This window comes from Megascapheus bottae, unplaced genomic scaffold (genome assembly GCF_031878675.1).
Source record: "Megascapheus bottae isolate mThoBot1 unplaced genomic scaffold, mThoBot2.hap1 HAP1_SCAFFOLD_76, whole genome shotgun sequence".
NCBI lineage: Eukaryota > Metazoa > Chordata > Mammalia > Rodentia > Geomyidae > Megascapheus > Megascapheus bottae.
Window position 1 is genome coordinate 817,720 of NW_028327824.1, and position 20,558 is coordinate 838,277.

Below are 20,558 nucleotides of genomic sequence, written 5' to 3' on the forward strand. Positions count from 1 at the left end.
GATGAATGTAACTGTAACCCCTGTATACATTATCCTGACAATAAAACAATTTTTTTTAAAGTCTGGCCAAGTTATTTTGAAAGAGATTCCTCTAATCTAGATCTAGAGCCTTTGGGTTAGTTAACCAAAGGCAGGGAGCTGGGATAGAAAAAATTTCGCCTTTTTGTTGGTATATAGCCCAAATGATAAAGGCCTTGTCTAGTGGAGTCAGAGTCACAGATCATGCAAATGGTCTGCCTTATGGCCATGCACTCCAATGGGCAACTGAAGTGGGAGAATGGTCAATATGATTGCTGGTATCCTGAAAAGTGTCAGGAAATAAGTCACTGAAGACAACAAAGCCAAGCTCTACAAGGAGGAGGGAATGTGCAGAGCAATGTGAGGTGGGAAAATGCAAAGACAATGGCTGTTCTCTTCAAGGCAGGAGCAGAGTAATTGTATACTGTTTCTAGCAGACAGGAAAGAATGGGTGTCAGGCTCTCCTGGCTGTAAATTTTGTGGGTTAATTGCTTCAACTCTTGGAGTCTCAGTTTTGCCACTAGTTGAAGGTTGTCTAGAAAAACAATGTATGAGCACAAATTCAACCCAATATAAGTTCCCCTTGCCTTCCATTCTCTTTCAATCTCCCTTTCCTTCATAGTTTAGGAAAAAGCAATGAAAATATTCTGGTTTTTGTTGTTGTTGTTTCTCAGCATAACAATGTCAGTGAGCAACCTGTTTAGAACTTCAACCCTGAACAGTGCAAATATAAGTCACTTCCCTAGTTTTTTCCTAGTCACTTCCTCTGCCCCGTCAAATTGCTGAGCGTTGGTAGCTTTCAGGTCTCTCAAATATTACAATCAAATCTAAATTTATTACTTCAATCTCAATCTTGATTTAAAGCTCTCATTTTTTGGGGGGGAAGTAGAAGATAGTTTAAGGGGGTCGAATCCTTACTTCTCACAAACCAAGAAGAATGCCACTCAGTATTATTGCTTCGGTGTAGTGGAAGAGCATGGCTGTTATTGTTATTCATATACTTTCTGTTACTATAACAAAATAACAAAATGATAATTTATTAAGAAACCTTTTTTTTTTCTTACAGATTTGGAGATCCAAGAATATGGTTCTGGCATTGCCTGGGTTCTGGTAATGGTTAGTGAAATCACAGTGGCAGAAATACTTAGGGAGGGATTCAGGCCACATGCAGAGTCTGATTTCCTATTTTCATGGGAATGAATCCAGTCTCCTGTGACCTACACAGTGCTCCACACAACCCGATTCCCTCACACTGCCACTCTGGAGAATGAACTTCTAGTCATAAAGTTTGGGACACAATTCTAACACCACCTAACCATCGCAGGATCTGATGGGGCAGTTGAAGGCACGTTTCTCATGCCTTTCAGCTTCTGGCAACTGTCTGTGGATAGGGAAGTAACTGGCAGTGGGGCAGAAGTATTCTTGCTTCTCTTTCTTTATCTCAGTCATGGACTATTTGTCTGGAGGTGCAGGGAAATCATTTTAAGGAGTACTGGAAATCATCTTTCTTCTGAGTTCTAACTAGACAACCCAAGCTATACCCACAAGAAACATGTCTGCCTAACTTATGCATCTCCATCCACAGTCTTAACTTCCTTTGCTTGTCTCCTGGTGATGGGGTAATGTGGTAAGTGCTCCTGGGAGGCCATTTGAATCTCTTTCTTCACTTCCAAGTGCCTGTGTTCTTTCTGAATTAGATTCACCCATCCTGGTGACACTAGGACTCCTGCTTTATTCTGCATGGTCTGGTTTGAGCCCCTACATCTTCCCATCTGTCACTCCTGGGATATCTACTCATTTGCCCAAGGCAGGCTGAGCTTTAGGGTCTAGAGTGAGCCTATTAGTGGCATGGATATTTAGGATGAAGGGGATGTGATCGAAAGAACAGAGAATCAAAGTCTGTATCACCAAGGGTAGAAGAAAGGCGTGCATTTCTGTTCAGGGTAGCAACAAGAAAGCCTCCGAGGGTACTGAAAAAGACAAAACCAAAGAAAATGAAAGTGCAGCCAGATGCTGGTGGCTTGCACCTATAATACTCAATACACTGGAGGTTTGGATATGAGCATCATTGTTCAAAGCTGGCCCAGGTAGGAAAGTTCACGAGACATTCTCAGAAGTTACCTTGTCTGCTCAAAGATTTGTAAGACCCCTTTCTGCAGCCAATCCTGTCCCATATCTGAGAGGAAAAAGATTGTCTAAGAGGACCAGAGACTGGTGAGTCAGTCAATAATCCTAACTACTCAGGAGGCTGAGATCTGAGGATCATGTGTTGAAACCAGCCTAGGCAGACAAAACTACGGAACTCTTATCTCCAATGAACTAGCAAAATGCTGAAGTGTAGATGTGGCTGAAGCATACTAGCCTCAAACAACAACAAAAATCCAAGCAAGAACAGAAGTCCCTGAGTTTAAGCTCCAGTACTGGGGTAGAAAAAACAAGAACTGAGTAAAAAACCTACAAAATGTATAAAGAGGCAAGAAACCATTGGAAAAGACAGGCCCTTCTGCATTTCTCCACCCAGTCTGCTTCCCCTAGCTCACCCAGTGATCCAGACTGCCCATGCCCCATCAAATCTAAGTAGAATCATTCACCCAAGGTGAACTCGGTCTTCAGATCATCTATCTGAAGTCTCCCGTGTGACATAAAATGATAATTGAACAAATCTGTTACGACTTTTCTCCTCTTAGTCTGCCTACTGCCTTTTTAATTCATCAGACACGACAATAAAATCTTTCAGAAGGGAGGAGAGAAACTTCTGTGCAATGTTGTAGCCTGCTAGAGGTCAGAGGCCATGAAAATGATATCCTCCAGAATCTGAGGCAGGGACTGGGGCAAGCTACTGCCAATAAAGGTCTTAACATACCTCCCTCTGTCTCTTAAAGGAATTCTGTCTGTTCCAGGCCTCATTGCTTCTAAGCCCTTGTGGTAACCTTAGTCAGAGAAGTGGCTCTTTATCCTATCTGACATCCTATTTCCCCCACCCCCAACCCTGCACCCTAGGATATCAGCTCTGTGATACAGCCTCAGAGCTTGCTGAATGTCCAAGTCAAATAAATCCTTTGAAATCAAAGGGAAATTTGTTCCCCATTTAAGAGGCAAGCTCTTCAAACTGAGCTCAAAGGTAGGGATTTAAAAAGAAATTCTGGTCTTTTTCCTCACTCCCTATGGAGGTGGTGCTGGAGGAAGCCAAGGCTCCCTGGAAAGTGGAGAAAGGGTCTTGGGACAGGTTCATCAAGCAAAGGTAACCTTTTAATATCTAAAGATATTATACCACTACATTTTCCTTTTTAAAGTTAAAGTTACATGTTTATTAATTTCCTCCAGAGGGCTTATTAAAATAGGAAGATTACAGTGTGAAATTTATGAAAGATGACTTTATAGATGGGAGCACCTTTTAAGACTCGGATATTAGACTCAATCAAAGGATAGATGCTCAATCCCACATAGAGATAAATTTTTCAGGAAATGGGCTCATGAGCTTCGGTAGTTCAAGCAAAGGAGCCCATGTCCTGTCTTTCCTGGAGTCTCCAATTTGAAGACTGTTCATGGCTGCCTTTCCACATCCTTCCCATAGAGAAGCCCTCCCATTGACTCTCTTTTAGGTTAAGCTTCTGGATAAATAGAGGATAAATAGAGCCCCAGTAAGAAGAGATGGGGAAGATGAAAGGGTTAAGGGCAACAGATGCCAATGCACCCAAGAACCTGTGGGAGGTTCTCTGCTTCTGCTGTCCTCAAGCCACAGTCTTAGCACAGACCCAGGGAATGCTTGTACGGCAGGCTTTAGTGTGGGGTGAAGTGAGAAAGTCTGGGCAGTAATGTTTCTGATAGAGCAAGTTGTGCTCCAGGGGACCAGGGGCAGGGAAAATGGGGGAATGGACTTTGTTCTGGTCCAGGCCTGGTTTGGGTGGATGCTGTGTCTGATTTGTTCTCTGCTCAGCCAGAAATGCCTGTCCCTGATTGCAGCAGAGGCTGTGACAACGAAGCAGGTTACGGGAAGTGGGGAGTGCCTTGACTCTTGAACAAAAGAGGATTGGACAGGTGGACATGTGTCATTCTTGTCTATTATGGCTCTGAGCAGCTAGAATCCTACTTAAAGTTAGGTATCACATTAGGATGTTTGACAAACCCTAAGGCCCAGCACCTGCTGCTCTGTGACCCAAGAGAAGCTGGGCTTCTTGACCCAGGCTCAGCCACTCTGTCTCGAATGGTCTACCTGCAGAAGGATGGTGTGGGAGGCCAGTGCAGCATCATTCCTCTGTCCTGGGAGTCACTGAGCAAATGGAATCAAAAGCTTGTTCAGCCCCCTCTTCTCTCATGCCTTCTGAAGACGAAAAAACCTCAAGTGTTCTCCAAATAGGAATGTTTTGTCCAATCCACATCCATCAGAACTCACTACAAACAGCAGAAACAGACTGAGATCCACTTAAAAGAGCCATACATAATATAAGAAATTAACTTTCTTGGCTAGTTCACTTTAGCACCACCATTTTTTTTCTCCCTGTGCCAATGTTGTCTCTGAGCTAGACCATGAGACACAGGGCCAAAGAAAAAAGTGTGGGTTTCTAGGATGTGGACACTATAGGGTGAGCAAGAGGAGAGCAGATGGAGGGGTGATGTATTCATCAAGATGGGAAGCATCCTCATTGGGAGGAGACAGGGATTTAGAGAGCCTTTTGTCCTGTGGCTTAGTGCCTCCATGCTTTATGGCATGGCAGGTGGTGGCCACAGTGGAGGTACAGAAAGAATAGGAACATAGGAATGCTGCAGAGGAAGCCAAAAGCACAGCCAGTAGCACAGGGGTTCTCACCTCTGGTGATGGAAGAGAGAAAGCTTGGGACATTCTTTGATCCCAACTATCTATGTAGATGTGTAGGGGGAAGCTGACACTTCACAGGATAACTGAAGCCAACACCTGTATCCTCTGAGAACTTCTGGGGCCAGAGTGAGTGAGGCCCTTAAGTTACCCCCACAAAATCTAGGGGAGGCCTGGAGCACAGGTACACAGCTAAGGTCTCCCCACTATCACAAGAGCTGTCAGCCCACGTGATCTGGGCTGAAAAAACACACAGAGGGTAAAGTGCATGGTAAACATTCGCTCTACTATCTGGTGTGTGTGTTGCCGGTACTCAGGCTTGAATTCAGGGCCTCATTCTTTTTTTGTTTTGTTTTGTTTTTACTCAGGGCTACCATTCCATCACTTGAGACAAATCTCTACTTCTAGCTTTGTGTTAGATTATTGGAGGTAAGAGTCTCACAGACTTTTCTGCCCAGGGTTTGGTTTTGGACTGTAATCCTGAAATCCTAGTCTTCTCCTGAGTAGCTGGGATTATAAACATGAGCCATCAGTGCCCAGCCCTGTGTAAATACTGGAAAATAGCTCTTTCTTTTCAAAGTAGACTGAAAAGTAGTTTTATTAGATTTCCCCCGCTCTCCCCTCTAAGGTAGAATCTTACTATGTAGTCAGGCTGGCTTTAAACTCCTGATCCTCTTGCCCCAGCCTCCTGACTTCTGGGACTATGGGATTAGAAGCTACCCAGCCAATGGATTGAGATATATTGAATGCACAAGTTTAAAGGCACCTCTGCAGGTGTGAAAAGCTTAGGAAGAGCAGCTGAGTTAGCAGGAAGATGTATGTAAAAGATGAAAATAGGTGTGGAAAGATACATGCTACTTTGTGTTGCAGTCTGAGTTGTAAGACATCTTTTTGATCCCATTGCATAAACAACATGAGATTGTTGCATGAAAATCAGGATGATGTCCACAGAACTGCTGGGGGGAGGGGCTGAGGGAGGCCTGGGAAACCCTAGCTGACTGACCAATGGGAAGCAGCCCTCACCTCTGCCTTCTCACTGCTGGCTTTCTTTCTCTGCAGTTGGCCCCTGTTTACTTCTTGGGCCATAGAATGCCAGATACTGATCAGTTTGGTGCCAAGCTAATTTTCCATTAAGAGGTCAGATGCCCTGACTCCTAATTCTGACTTTTTGGAGGCAGAAATCTCAGTGGCTCAGCTTAATTTCGGGGTAGAGACCAGATTCAGGCAACTGTGCTCAAGTTCTTAAAAGGGCATGGAGGAAATGGTTCTGTGTTTACACCTCTGATCTCTTCTGCTTTGTTGGTCTTGTGTGCAAGGGTTAAGTGTTTAGACTGCTGCATACCACTCTGAGCCAGTATGCCTCGCTCAGGCTTGTTGTGCATATAGCTGACCAACCAGGGCTTGCTTGCATGGGAGACAGAATCCAGATCTGAGCTTCTTTTTTCAGTGGTAACTGTTTACACCTGAAAGTCAGGGAGGCATTTTGGCCAAACTCAGAATCATAAAAAAGCCAGGTAGCAGAAGAGAAAGTAATATGGGCACATGGGTGTTAGAAATAGCCCTGGATGTTGGGGTGTCGTGAAGAATAAGGATACCAATTAGAAAGGAAACTCTCAAGGCAAAGTTTACTTTTGCAGAAGAGTGCAGCATCAGCCAAGATTTTGTCAGGTAAACACACAGAGCAGGCAGGCTGCTCCCTTTTCATCCCTAACCCTCCAGGCCTCACCCCTCTCATCCCATTGGCTGAGCTTAGGTTCATAATCTGTTTAATTACCAGGATGTAACTAACATCCCAGGAGCATCTAACAGGATATCTTAATTAAGGGCTCAGGAAAAGTAATGTAAATTAATGTGCTGTAAATGTAATTAACAAAGGCCAAGCCACTTGGTCACAGCAGGAATCCTCTAGGAAAATCATCCTCTAAATATTGACAGAAAGGAAACAAACTATTTTGCTAGAAAAGATGCTTTTTCTCACGTTGGTCCATACCCATATTCTCCCCTAGTCACGTGGAGCTGGGCAGTGGGCACTGATGGCTCATGTCAGCAATTCTAGCTACTCAGGAGGCTGAGATCTGACAAAGAGATTCTTATGTCTCATTAACCAGCAAAAAGCTGGAAATAGAAGTATGGTTCAAATGATAGAGCACTAGCCTTGAGTGAAAAAGCTAAGCAAGAGCTCCAGGCCCAGACCTTAGCACCTACAGAGAGAGAGGGGCGGGGGAGAGAATGATATACATGGGACCCCTGAAGTCTTGGTATGTGTGACCTCACTGGACTGGGGACACCTTCCCTGGGGTTTGCTGCATCTTGACCTCCAGGAAAATGGGCTACATGAATGCTTTTTCCCTGGAGTCTACTTGGGCTGGTGAGAAGACCAGTGGACAGGACACCAGAGGCCTGGGCCTTAACAGTGATCCCAGCCAATGGGAGATATCATTATGGCTTGTGGCGTCTCGCAGCTTCTGTTCGGGATGTCTTCTGATACTGTCCTTATGTTACACATGAGATGAAGGTAAGCTAGTAGAGTACTGGGTTCATTCTAGCTGGTCCTTTCCATACCCACTCACTTCTCCTCTCTTTGCTTCTCCAGACAGTGGTAAAAGCTCCAGCATTGGCAGAGAAAGTGCAGAAAGACCTTGGCTATTTAGACAAAAGAAGGGAACCATGTCATTGTGGGTACTATCCAAATTGAACAACATGCTCTTTCCTGGATACTGTCCACTGCTGACTTCTTATAGACCACAGAAAGGGTTGCTTTGGCATTTTGGATTTGTGATTCAGAATAAGCACCAGAGTCTAAGCTCTAGGCTGGTTTGACCTGACTTAGACCCCGGGGGTCAGGCTCATTCTTGTATTACCTTCATTTTGCTGTCCCCAAGCTGATCTCTGGAGCGGACAGAAGACACTCTGAAAGTTGGAATTCAGGCTTCAGGAATGAGATGCTTGAAGCCCCCTGGGGCTTAGTGGAATTCAAGATCCTAAAGAATGAGAAAAAGGAGATTTCATTTCTTGTCTACACCTGAACCTGTAAGAGACTTTCAGTTCTGCACTGCCAGCTGCCTGTAACACTAAACCCCCAGAAAGCAGTTTTACTGCATCAGAAAGCGATATATTCTCTGAAGTTAATGATCTGGAACAATAGATTGGCCTTGGTCAAAAAAATCAATTTTTATTATTTGGAGAAGGGGCTAGATAAAGTCTCCTTTTTCATGATCAGGCTCCCAGATGACACAATCCTAAATTATGGTTGTTCAAGGACAAAGCTTCATTTGGATCAAGATTTGGGCACATTCACATTTTTTTCCTTCTTTCATTAGTTCTTAAATCTTAAATCCATACTTGGTGATGATTCGCGTAACTCTCACTTAAAATAAATCAGTGAGATTTGGTTTCCAACTTAGAGAAGAGTAGACAGGCACTCTTGGATACATCACCGAGTGAATAGTTATTGAGCTGGTTGCTTGTTCCGTGTTGCTGCACTGAGATGCGCTAGCGCTTTGTAACATGGCTGAAACTAGAGCCAGGATCTTTATAGCCAATATGCCTCTGGCTTTTAATGTCCTAGAATGAGGGTAAGGAAAAGATAGTTGGCCACCTCTTTTTTTTTCTGCACTACTGAATCTCTTGCTTGCTAGGCAGGTACTCTACCACTTCAGTCATGTCACCAGCCCCAAGCTTCCATATAACCAGGAAGAAGTTGAATACCAGAGGAAGTAGTCAGCAAAGTGGAACACTGCCAGGATGGTACCAGATGGGCCTTCTTGTGCCTGATGCTTCAGATAACCTCTTGTGGTTCCCTCTGGCTAAATAATTCTATTTATTCTTCCCCAGAGCCAAGAGTCACATTGTTATTCCTGAATCTTTTGGCTTCCTGGTAAACCCTTGGGGTCTCTCCTCCCTTTGCCTCCCAACTCCAGACTCTTAATTTTTAGATTGTCCATGAGTCAGTTTTGATCAGTTTGCTGACTTTGCTTCGCAAGTCCCCTATCTGCCTGGAGTGCCCTCATTCCTTTGCTCTGAGGCAACTATGTAAAGGTGAAAGGTGATTCCCTCCCATAGTCTACAGCCCCTGTGTTAGACTCACATTCCAGAGATGGGCCCAGGATCATGATTGTCTTTCTCTTCAGGCTCTGGGTTTATTGAGAACAGTGCTGATTATTCTCTGTGTCTCTAGAGCTCCCAGTAATGTCTGGCACCCTTGGGAAGGATTCCATAAAGATTCAGGGCAAGAACAAATACATCATTTTTTAAAAGGTGCTTTCCTACAGCTTTCAGCAAAGGCTGACCTTGACCTTTTCTGATTTCACATTTCTTGTTGCCTGCTCTGTAATTCCTTGGCTTTAGATTAAGGTCTGCTGTGTGTGGTTACAACTGTTCTCCCTTGCCAGCGGGAAACTCTGTTCCTTCTTGGGACCATAGCTCAGTGCCTAAGATAAGATTCCCTTGGTATTTGAATTTCTCTGGGGAGATTTGCGCGTGATCAGAACCACCTCCAGGAGGAGGAGCAGCATGTACTTACAATGAAGTAACTTCAGCCTTAACCAGTCCATATCTTGGTAGCTGATCGGCCTGAGCACTGTCCTTGGACTTTCTCAAGGCTCTACCACTTGAGCCTCAGCACCACTTCCGGCTTTTTTCTATGTATGTGGTACCGAGGAAATCCCATGTGCAAGCAAGTACTCAGCTTCCCATGTATACTTCAAGTGTCTATTTTCTTCTGTTCTTCTCTCTTCCTTGAATACTTGCTGGTTATTTCTTATGAGAGGAACCTCCATTCTCTCTCCTCCCTGCCCTTCTTCAGAGCCCCAGTTTTCACCCCATCTGTGGCTTCTCACAGCTCTCCAAATGGCAATTCTCCCTCCCCTCGTCCAAGGGCCTTACTCTACAACCTATTCTTCATTCTTTCTGCATCAAAGTGGGCCCTGTGCTAGGAAGAAATGGGAATCACATCTTGTGATGGCTTTTCAGGTAGGACCCCCCCTAGCAGTTCAGCCTGCCTGGGGAGCCTTCCAAGGTGCTCATGAAAGCTGCTTTCAGCTTCTGTTTGCAGTCATTTTATCACACTGCAGGCTGTTAGAAGATATCAATCTAGCTAGCCTTCATTTCCTTACCATTTACTTTCTCCTATCTTAGAAGCCCATGGGCAATCCATGCATATAAATCCTGGGGCAAGGAGAGGTTTTTCTGGATGGAGAGAGAAGTAGGCTAGACCTCAAATTCTAGTTTGGGTGTGTTGAAAACTCGGGGTATGAGTAGATGGTGCAGACCTGTAGTTTTGATCTTTTTTTGCATACATATATTTAACTTTTATTTTAATTTTTTCATATAATTTTTATTGTAATTATTAGAAGGGTTATATTATATTCACCAGATAGAAGGTGCATTACTTTACAAACATTGATACCATTTCTCATGTCTTGGTCCCCATTTCCCTCCCCCCACCCCGCTCCTCATCTTGTTTTCCCCTCTTCCCTATCCTATTTCAAATAACCAGATAAGCATATATACAATATATCAGATAACAAGGTAAAATACTGTAACAATATGAGATAACCAAGGGACAGCAAAAGAGATGAGAGATAACATAGTACATTAAGGACAACAATCACTCCTTATATAGTTTTGTTTTTGTATCTTGGAGTTCCTTTCATTTAGCATCATACTATATGGCCTTATGTATCTAGGTTTTGCTCTATTGTAAATCTCTGCTAGGAGAGCCCAAAGTTTCTACTGATTATGACAAATGAGGGAAACCATTGAGCCTATGTTCCTTTGAGTCTGGGCTTACTTCACTTAATATGATTTTTTCTAAGTCTTTCCTTTTCCTTACAAATGGGGCATTGTCGTTCTTTCTGACAGCAGCATAGAATTCTATTGTGTATAAATACCAAGTCTTGTTAATCCACTCATCAAATGAGGGACATCTGGGTTGGTTACATATCTTTGCTATGGTAAATAGTGTATAGCTTTGATCTTTAGAGGCTAGTTCTATGGGTTTATTGAACCTGTCTATTTAAACCCTCTCTTCACTACTGCGATTTATACAAATGATAATGAGATACAAATAGGTTGTATAGCAAGAAATTTATACCAATTGGTTTCTTCAAGATGCAGAATAGAAGGTCAAGGGTGGATCCCATTGCTCAGTAGACCATGTAGAAGGGCAAGTATGCAGCATCAGTGCCAGGGTTTCAGGTTTAAACCGCAAGCAGAGAGAGAAAGATTGCCGATGGTGATGTCATAGTCTTGGTGGGCTTTCCACTATGGTAGCCACCCACTTCCTGACACTTGGTGACCTATCTGTGAGTCCACTCAGATTTCTCATCATTCTTCATGCCCTGTCCTTCTGGCTATTATGCCTGTAGCCTAGGCATTGTGTGTGGATTCTGTTTGATAGGGAGTTCATTTTCTTTATCATTGTCCCATTCCCATTTCCACAGCCAACTTCTGTTTACAGATATGCCTCTTTTCAATGTTTCTAATTATCTTACTCTTTTGGAAGACCTTCTGCTATAGGTAACTGTTTTTTTTACATTTATTTTTATTGTAATTAATAGAAGGGTTACATTATATTCGCCAGATAGAAGGTGCATTACTTCACAAACATTGATACCCTTTCTCATGTTTTGGTCCCCATTTCCCCACCCCCACCTCAGCCCCTCATCTTGTTTTCCCCCTTTCCTATACTGATTCCCCTCTTCCCTATCCATATAATGTGTGATGGTTGGCCTTAATGTACTTTGTTATCTCTGATCTCTTTTGCTGTCCCTTGGTTATCTCATATGGTTACAGTATCTTACCTTGTTATCAGATATATTGTATATATGTTTATTTGGTTATTAGGTAACTTTATACTGAACTTTATACTGCAGTAAAGTTGGCATGCAACTCCTATTCCAATCATTCTCTCTATTAATTACTTTTATTTAGTGAAATATAAATTTACTTGTAATGATGTCAGTTATAATTCTTCTAGATTGGGGAGTCTCGGTTAGGAACAAGCTGGGGGTGGGCATTTGGAAGGTGTTTTGTTTTATGGGAAGATCCACAGATTAGGAAAGTATTTTCAATAGATGTTGAAGGGAGGAGTCATGGAATATGCTAATCAAGTAAAGAAATTCAAATAAGAGGGAAATTTTTAGACTAGATGACTATGAATGGGAAATGTGCCTTACCAAATATTTATGTTTAGAAATACGTTGTATTCTACCACAACAATGTTCACTGCAGTATTATTCACCATAGCAAAAATATGGAACCAACCTAGATGTCCCTCAGTTGATGAGTGGATCAACAAGTTGTGGTATTTGTACACAATGGAATTCTATGCTGCTGTCAGAAAAAATGACATCGACCCATTTGTTAGGAAATGGAAAGTCTTAGAAAAAAATCATATTAAGTGAAGTAAGCCAGACTCAAAAGAATTTAGGCTCAATGGTTTCCCTCATTTGTCATAATCAGTAGAAACCTTGGGCTTTACTAGCAGAGATCTGCAACAGAGCAAAACCTTGATACATAAGGCCACATAGTAGGAAGCTAATTGAAAAGACCTCCAGGATATTGAAACAAAAGCCATATAATGAATGATTGTTGTCCTTAATATACTATGTTATCTCTCATCTCTTGTGCTGTCCCTTGGTTATCTCATATTGTTGCAGTATCTCACTTTGTTATCTGATATATTGGATTTATTTGTATTTGGTTATTTGAAATTGGATAAGGAAGGGGGGAAAACCAAGATGGGGGGGCGGGGGGTGTTGGAGGGGAGGGTAATGGGGACCAAGACATGTGAAAGGGTATCAATATATGAGAATTAATGCACCTTCTATCTGGCAAATATCATGTAACCCTTTTATTAATTACAATAAAAAGATAATAAAAAAGAAATACGTTGTATTTTTGCAACTGATGTATATGAGATTATTTAAAAACATTTGAAAATTGTTTATTATGAAATCTTTATTTTGAGGGGTACTAATTCTGGGGCTTGAACGTAGGGCTTGAGCACTGTCTCTAAACTTTACAAGGCTTGTATTCTTTCACTTGAGTCACAGTTCCACTTTTGTTGCTTTTTGGGTTTTTTTTGGTGGTTATTTTGAGATAAAGAGTCACAGACTTTCCTGCCAGCCTGGTTTTTGAATCATGATCCTCAGATCTCAGCCGCTTTGAAACTCATACAAACACAAGTGAGGAGGTGCCTTTTGTGTACTCGTTGTCCATCTTTTGTTTTTACTAGTCCTAGGGCTTGAATTCAGGGCTCAGGCATTGTCCTTGAGCTTTCTCGAGGCCAGCACCCTGCCACTTGAGTCACAGCACCACTTCCAGATTTTTCTATGTATATGATACTGAGGAATTGAATCCAGGGCTTTGTGCATGCTAGGCAAGCACTCTACCACTAGGCCATGCTCCCGGCCTCATTATCCAACTTCTGTAATTATCAGATATAACCAACTTTTATTCATTTGTTTCTCCAGGTTTATTTTTAAACAAATCTCATGTAAAAGATTTGATTTATGAAGTAACTACTAAAATAAGTATTACATCAAATAATTTACATGTATATAGATATAATATTTAAGAACTGAATAATCATTTTTTATCAGAGGTTAATGAATATTTTCATTTCTTGGGATGTTTAATAAACAAGTCATTTTTTTTGTTTATTTTGGTGCTAGACTAAGGACTTGAATTCCTGGATACTGTCCCTGAGGTCTTTTTTTCCCCCCCTCTCAAGAGTAGCTCTGTACCATTTGAGATTTATTTATTTTAAGTTGTGGGGCTTTAACTTAGGGCCCGGGCACTGTACTTGGACACTTTTTGCTCAAGGCTTGTGCTCTGCTACTTGAACCATAGCACCACTTCTGGCTTTTTCTGTGTATGTGGTAATGGTGAAATCAAACACAGGGCTTCGTGTATGCAAGGTGAGCATGCTACTGCTAGGCCATGCTCCCGGCCCTTTATTTACTTTTTAATGCTTACTTGGAGATCAGAGTCTTATGAACTTTCCTGCTCAGGCTACCTTTGAACTGTAATCTTCAGAGCTCAGCCCCTGGAATGGTTAGGAATATAGGTATGAGGTGGTGTCTGTCAGGTGATTTTTATTTTAATTTTTTTTGTAACTTATTTGAGTTAGAATGCAATGAAACCTTACAGCTGAAGATTGAGTCACCATTTTATATTCACAATATTTCATTACGAAAGAAACTTGACTATCCCTCTTGTAGCAGTTTCCATCTGTTTGGCTGTGACCATCCTCATGGGACTGATCACCTGATCTGTGTAGTATGTTTAATAGATCTAGCAGCAACACCAGACTCAGGGAAATTTGTTGGGGAGCTTTTATTAGGAGACATGTAATACCAGATTGTTTTTCTTCCTTGATTAGTTGTTTGCAACATGCTAACACTCTAGTTTACCAACTTCTTCATGTCTAAGCTAGAAAATGTCTACAAAGGGACATTTCACCTCCTTGGCTACTAAATTACTCTGCCATGTAGTTAAAGTAGAAAGGAGAATGGACGACTGATTCTCTTTATTCAAAGCAATAAGTGAATGCTGTAATGTCTTCCAAAGATAGTCAATGGCTTTTATTTTCTTCTACTACATATCACCATGAACTTGTGTGTTGAAGCTAATCTGATAGTTATATCAACTTGTCATACTCTCATACTTGATATGTTTCAACTTGTTGTAACTGTTCTCCTTATTGATATTAAAATGGTCATATCTTAGCACAGGAAAACTTAGCCCAATGGACTTCTAGGTTCCTGATGGGGTACATTCATCTTCCTTGTGCCTTGCTCTATCTAGAATGTGTCATGTCTCCTAGGAATCTGGCTCCTTTCATAGAAAATGGCATTTGGAGATAATCCGCAGAGAACTATAGATGCTCATTGGTGTGGAGTTGACTATTATTTCTAGACATTGGGAGCAAACAGAGGTAGGAAACACATACCCATTTTTCACTGAAATGTACCATGAATTTCTAGTGATATTTTCAGTTTGAATTCTGGATTGTTGAGTTCTTATTTCACCTTTGCCAACCTCACTGAAGGAGGTTCACCTTTGTTAACCTCCTTCTGAGTCTTCTTTCTCTCATACTATAAATCCCAAGGTTTGCTGACATGAACAATTACATACATGCAACAGAGACTGAGTGTTTAACATTCTGGCAGTCACAAGGCAGAACATTGATCTGTAGATTGAGCTGAGGAGAGCAGAAAGAATGACTACATATGTTTGCCAACAAGTTTGATTTGCAGAGAAAGAAGACTTAAAATAGGGAAAACTCCTGGACAGTTGTTATCTGTAGTTTATCCTGCTGGCTGGATCCTGGTCACCCAGTGCTTGTGAATCTATCTTCATACCCATCAGTTTCATGTAGAGGAAGTGCTGCCCGGACAGTGGAGTTCATGATGCTGGTGATTCTAGTGGGAGTGAGTTTCTCATGGCAAGGCAGACTGGCTCCTCCAATAATCTTGCTGTCCTTCCATGTGACCAAAGAATGTTGAACTTACCCACCACTGAGGAGTAGAATAAATTGGGTGCATCTGTATCTCCCACCATCCAGCTACGGTATTTGCTTCATAATGCCAGAATATTGCAATCAAAACTGTCCCTGTTGTTTCCCTTTCCTTCCCTAATTCAAATAACCATATAGACAATATACCAGGTGCCAAAATCACATACAGTGACAAGGGAACCAACAAAATGGTGAGACAAAGGGTGAACTAGTGTCAACAGTGATACAAGACAGTACGTTGGGAATGAACTTTACAACTTGGCTGGGGGCTAGGGAGAGAGGGAAAGTGGGAGAAAAACAGGGGAGGGAATAAGCATGTTTGAGATGACATAAACTCACTACCTTACATATGTAACTGTAGCATTTCTGTACATCACCCTGATGATGAAAATAAATAAACACATACATACATAATACATACATACATAAAAACCAACTCTCTGTGTTGCTTCTCTGTGGCTCACCTCCATCTTCACAGGTGTCTTTAGGTTTTAGTTCCTAATTCTATTAAAAGAAGCCAATATTAATGAGGTATAGGACAATCACCCAGCTATATTTGCATGTACTAAGCTTTTTTCTCTACTCACAGCTTTCTTAGGTTTCCTTTGAGGGAGGAGGAACATCTATTGCACCTTGTTGCTTTGCTGGCAGGGTCATCATTCACTAATGGCAATGTGCAAAGTGGGAAATCTCCTTTGGCACTTTCCAATTACACTCCAGTGTATATTGTAGAGAGTTCCTCTGTATCACCTGAGGGTGGTCATTGCATGATGACCAGACAATAATAAGAGAAACAATCATTGATTACATGTTCCTGTCCTTGTGTTCCCTGTAAATAGATCCAAAGGCAGTATGGGATTCAGAGGAGATTTGTTAGCAAAGGTGATAGGTGACTGCTACTAGGAGATACTGAATGTTGTCTGGTTATTTCTCTTCCATGAAGAGTAGCCGTCGATGTGCACAGACCAGGCACATTAACTCATGGTTGATTGCAACAGACTGACAGACTAGTTTACAATTTTCTTCATTTAGAAACTGGAAAATGTCTCCGGAGGAAAAAAAATTTCACCTCATTGGCTATTGGATTTGCTTTGTGACATAGATTTGCCTTATAACATATGAAGTAATTGGAAGACCGGCTTGGGCTCAACCTTAAGTCAGATATTGGAATCGGAATTATTAGACATCTACTCTGTGGAGTTTTGACACTGTCCTCACTAATAAGAAAGTATTAGCTTAGACTTTCTTTTCTGTTGTCATTGTGTGGGTTGTCAGGACCCTGGGGACTGGGGAATTACCTGTATATCCTTTGTTCCTGAACAGGGTATCATTTCAAAGCTTCAAAACACTATATTTTTTCCCAACATAAAAGTAACAGTAAGGTTGGAGCCTTAATTGCCTGGTATATATTGACTCTGTTTTATGAACTAGGCCATTTTGAACTGTGCAGGTGACACTCTGTCAATGCAGTGGTATGCCTTGAGATAGAATGGAAACGGGTTTTGAGGTTGCCTCTGACTAGCTGGGTGACCTTGGATAAATCAAACCTGACATTTCTATCTATGAACTACAATGCTAACACCTACCTCAGAGGGTCCTTGATGTTCAATTGATCCGTGGTGTTCTACAGATCTCCACTCAGTGGATAGGACTTTCCTTCACAATCTGTATTACCACTTGGATTACTGAAGAACACTAGAAGTGAGGTGAGTCCTTCCTCCTTTTTTCGTGCTTTTCTTTCCTTTTTTCTTGTCCATCCCTCCTCTCCCATCTTTTTTCCCTCTACTCTTTGACTTGCTTTCTCTTATTCTGTTAATTTCCCCTCATCCTCCCTTCATCCCCCCATCCGGTCCCTTCTTCCTCCACTGAAGTTAAACAGCACCAAGTAACAACACATCAGTGATGTGAGTCTTGCTATGATTTCATTCAAGCAGCAATGTAGCAATGTTTCCAGCCCTGGGGATATCCAGCTCTCTGAAAATGAAAACAGATTAAATGCCATGTCTCCCCTTTATTAGAGATTCAATAAATTTGGCAGGAAAATGGTTGTTATTCTGAGACTGGACATTCCATGACCAATATGTGTAGGTTGGAGCTCCTCCTCTATGTGTGGGACAGTGGCTGACTCCCTGCATTTCCAATGTTTTATTTGTCCCTTTTATAGAAAGAGTTTCTTTTACACCTGGGCAAAAAGTTGAGATGATATCTACACGTAAATTAGGCAAAAGAATCTGAGAAGTTTAGCTAAAAATTTCCCATAAATAAGTGAAAACATGTTCCCTTCTTATGATAGAAACAGCAAATGTACCCTAGAGCACGCAACCAGCTGACTGTCAGCTTGCAGTTTCTGGCCATGACTGTAGTAGTTCAAGTCCACATACATTTTCTTTTTGCCAGTCTTGGGCTTGAACTCAGGGCCTGAGCACTGTCCTTGGACTTTCTCAAAGCTAGAGCTCTACCACTTGAGCCACAGTACCACCTCTGGCTTTTTTCTATGTATGTGGTATGGAGGAATTGAACCCTGGTCTTCGTGCATGCTAGGCAAGTACTCTACCATTAGACCAATCTCCCGACCCCCCCCCTGCCACACAATTTTTATTGTATTGGAAATTCTCAGATCTGATCTGCAGAAGGATAGATTCCTAAAAATAACTCTTACATACCAAGCTTGGGTGATGCACCTTTTATTTTGCCGAATGTAAGCATTAGAAAAAAAAATCCAGCCAGGTGCTGTTGGCTCACACATGTAATCCTAGCTACTCAGGAGTCTTTGATCTGAGGATTAAAGCCAATCTGGACAGGAAAGCCCAGAAGACTCTTACCTCCAATTCATCACCAAAAGAGCTGGAAGTGGTGCTGTGGCTCGGTGGTAGAACACTAGCCTTAGGCAAAAAAAAAGAAGAAAAAAAGAAAAAGTAAAAAAGCACAAGGAGTATTATCCAACAAGATGTGCACTCATTACCTGATTTATGTAACTGTAACTGCTTTGCATATCCCATTTATAGTAACAATAAATTTCCTTTTTTTTAAAAAAAGCACAGTGACAGCACCCACATGCTCAGTTCAATTCCCATCTGTCACTACCATCATTTAAACCAAATAAGTGACTTCTTAATGACAAAATCAAGGTCTCAGTTTCAGAATGTAGGGTAGAATGTAGTAGCACAGGAACCACAGGGTTATCTGAGCTTGAAGGTGAGAGGCTCAGGAGTCCATTGGCAAGAGTAGAGCTGATGTGGGTTTTGTCCATGATTTATCCTATGTAATATTCATGTATGGTCTTGTGTGTTGTGTGTGGTGTACATACATGCTATGTGTAGGTTCTACTCTGAAAAGGATGAAATCAATGATGTTTGGGGGTGCATGCATAATGGAGTTACCAGTGCTTGTTTGCCTACCTCCTCCCCCCCACCCCGCACTTCTTCCTGCCTTCTGGGCAGACAACACCTCCCAGGTAGAAGCCAAGAGTGCTTGTTGACAGCTAGGACTTCTGGAAACATATAAACACCAACTCAACTCCCCAAGAAACTTACTATATGGTCCATGGCATGCAAAGAAATGTCTGTAGAGAAATCTCGGTGTGGTTTCAGCTTCCTGGCAGGACTACCTCCAACTACAGGAAGCACTCTTACTAGAGCTAGTCCATCTAGGGTCCTCAGGCTGAAAGCAACCTCTGTTCCTGGGTCTCGTGCCTGCTAGACCCCACAATTTTTTTCTCAGTAAAAGCCTGTGGCTGACAGCTCCAGGCAGAGACTTCAAGAGATAGAGGCCATGTACTTCTCCTGAGGCACTTTTGACACAAAAACCTCAGCTACTGTCAGATTCTGCTGGCAGAAGTTCCTCCTAATAGCATCGCTCACAAAGCAGCCGCTCCCTTGTGTTTCTTAGGAGGAGCAAGGAGTCTGGTGAGGAAGCCCACACGTCGGTATATCTACCTTTCATTGTCCTTCATGCATCTGACCCTAACATGGCGTTAGGTCATGCTGACAGGGCAGGAAGTCTTCTATTCTGCCTAAAGTCTTTCCCTCTCCCACACACTGTCCATCCTGACACCAAACTCCATTATCAACCACTTCAGCAGAGATTGTCAGCAATGGCAGGTGTCTCACCTGTGCCAGGCCTGAAGCAAGATGGAGCAAAGGGTAAGAACGCAGATAGGAGGGAGAGCACTCGGAGTGATATTACATCGACAACCCTTGAGAGAGCATCTGGCCTTGTGTGCCGAGCCGGGCCCATTTCACTCAAATGGCCTGCAAACTAAACAAACCTTTGCCCAATGCACTGCAAGCTCACAATCAAGTGAGCCTGGTGTTGGGGTAGGAGCTGCCAATCAGGGTCTGGGCAGGGAGCGAGGCCTGTGTGTAATCACATCCATCTTCTCCAGGGTAGATGATGAAGACAAAAGGGAGCTCCACCTGACCACGGAGGCGGCGATCCTCGGATCCCCAATCACTCCCCAGGACTCAGCAGAGAGAAGCTTCAGATTATAGAACTGGACAGAGCCACTGAGATACACTGGACTTATTCTGAAACCATTTTACAAAATGAGAATAACATGTGACGGGAATCTCCATATTCACCATAAAGTTATCTCATCCTTGCTAAATGTTAAATATCTATAAATTTCTAATACATATAATATTTACATATTATAATATATAGTATATATGAAACATATCTCTATATATTTAAAGGTCGATGGCAAGGTACAACATTAACACGGAGGAGAAGGGGGAAATCAAGTGATAGTTGCTATATTACTAGCACATCACTCACATATGTGATATATAAACATACATTGTATACACACACCCAACATATTTGCACACCACATATACAATACTCATATGTCCTGCACATGTTTTCACTTACATTTGCTCATCCTATGTACACACAAACCATACACACACACACACACACACACACACCACATGCATCACATACACTATACATGCCATACATATACCACACACTACGTATCACACACACACATACACACACACACACACACACACACACACACACACACACACTTCTTCTTTCTTCTTCCTCCTTTGTGTTTTTGGGGGCTGGCCTGTCTGTTGTACAACTTGAGAACCCCTACTCGCCCCCAGGAAAACCAAGTGGCATAACTCTGGGTGACCTTTCAGCCCAAAGTCAGTGGGCAGACAGATGTTTGCAGCTGGCAGTGACACTGACATC

At 42.2% G+C, this 20,558-nt stretch overlaps 1 long non-coding RNA gene across 2 annotated transcripts; it reads right to left on the bottom strand.

Annotated features, from left to right (window-relative positions):
* Positions 1-17,159: 17,159 nt before the first annotated feature.
* On the bottom strand, positions 17,160-19,885 carry LOC150039139 (uncharacterized). Of its 2 annotated transcripts, none has more exons than XR_016534528.1 (3): positions 19,466-19,671; positions 18,179-18,238; positions 17,160-17,330 (listed from the first exon to the last, which is right to left on the bottom strand). It is a non-coding gene; the product is annotated as an uncharacterized LOC150039139 (long non-coding RNA). The 2 variants fall into 2 exon arrangements; XR_016534529.1 differs by lacking the exon at positions 17,160-17,330 and adding an exon at positions 19,772-19,885 and having other exon boundaries at positions 17,946-18,238; positions 19,466-19,613.
* Between the last annotated feature and the right edge of the window lie 673 nt (positions 19,886-20,558).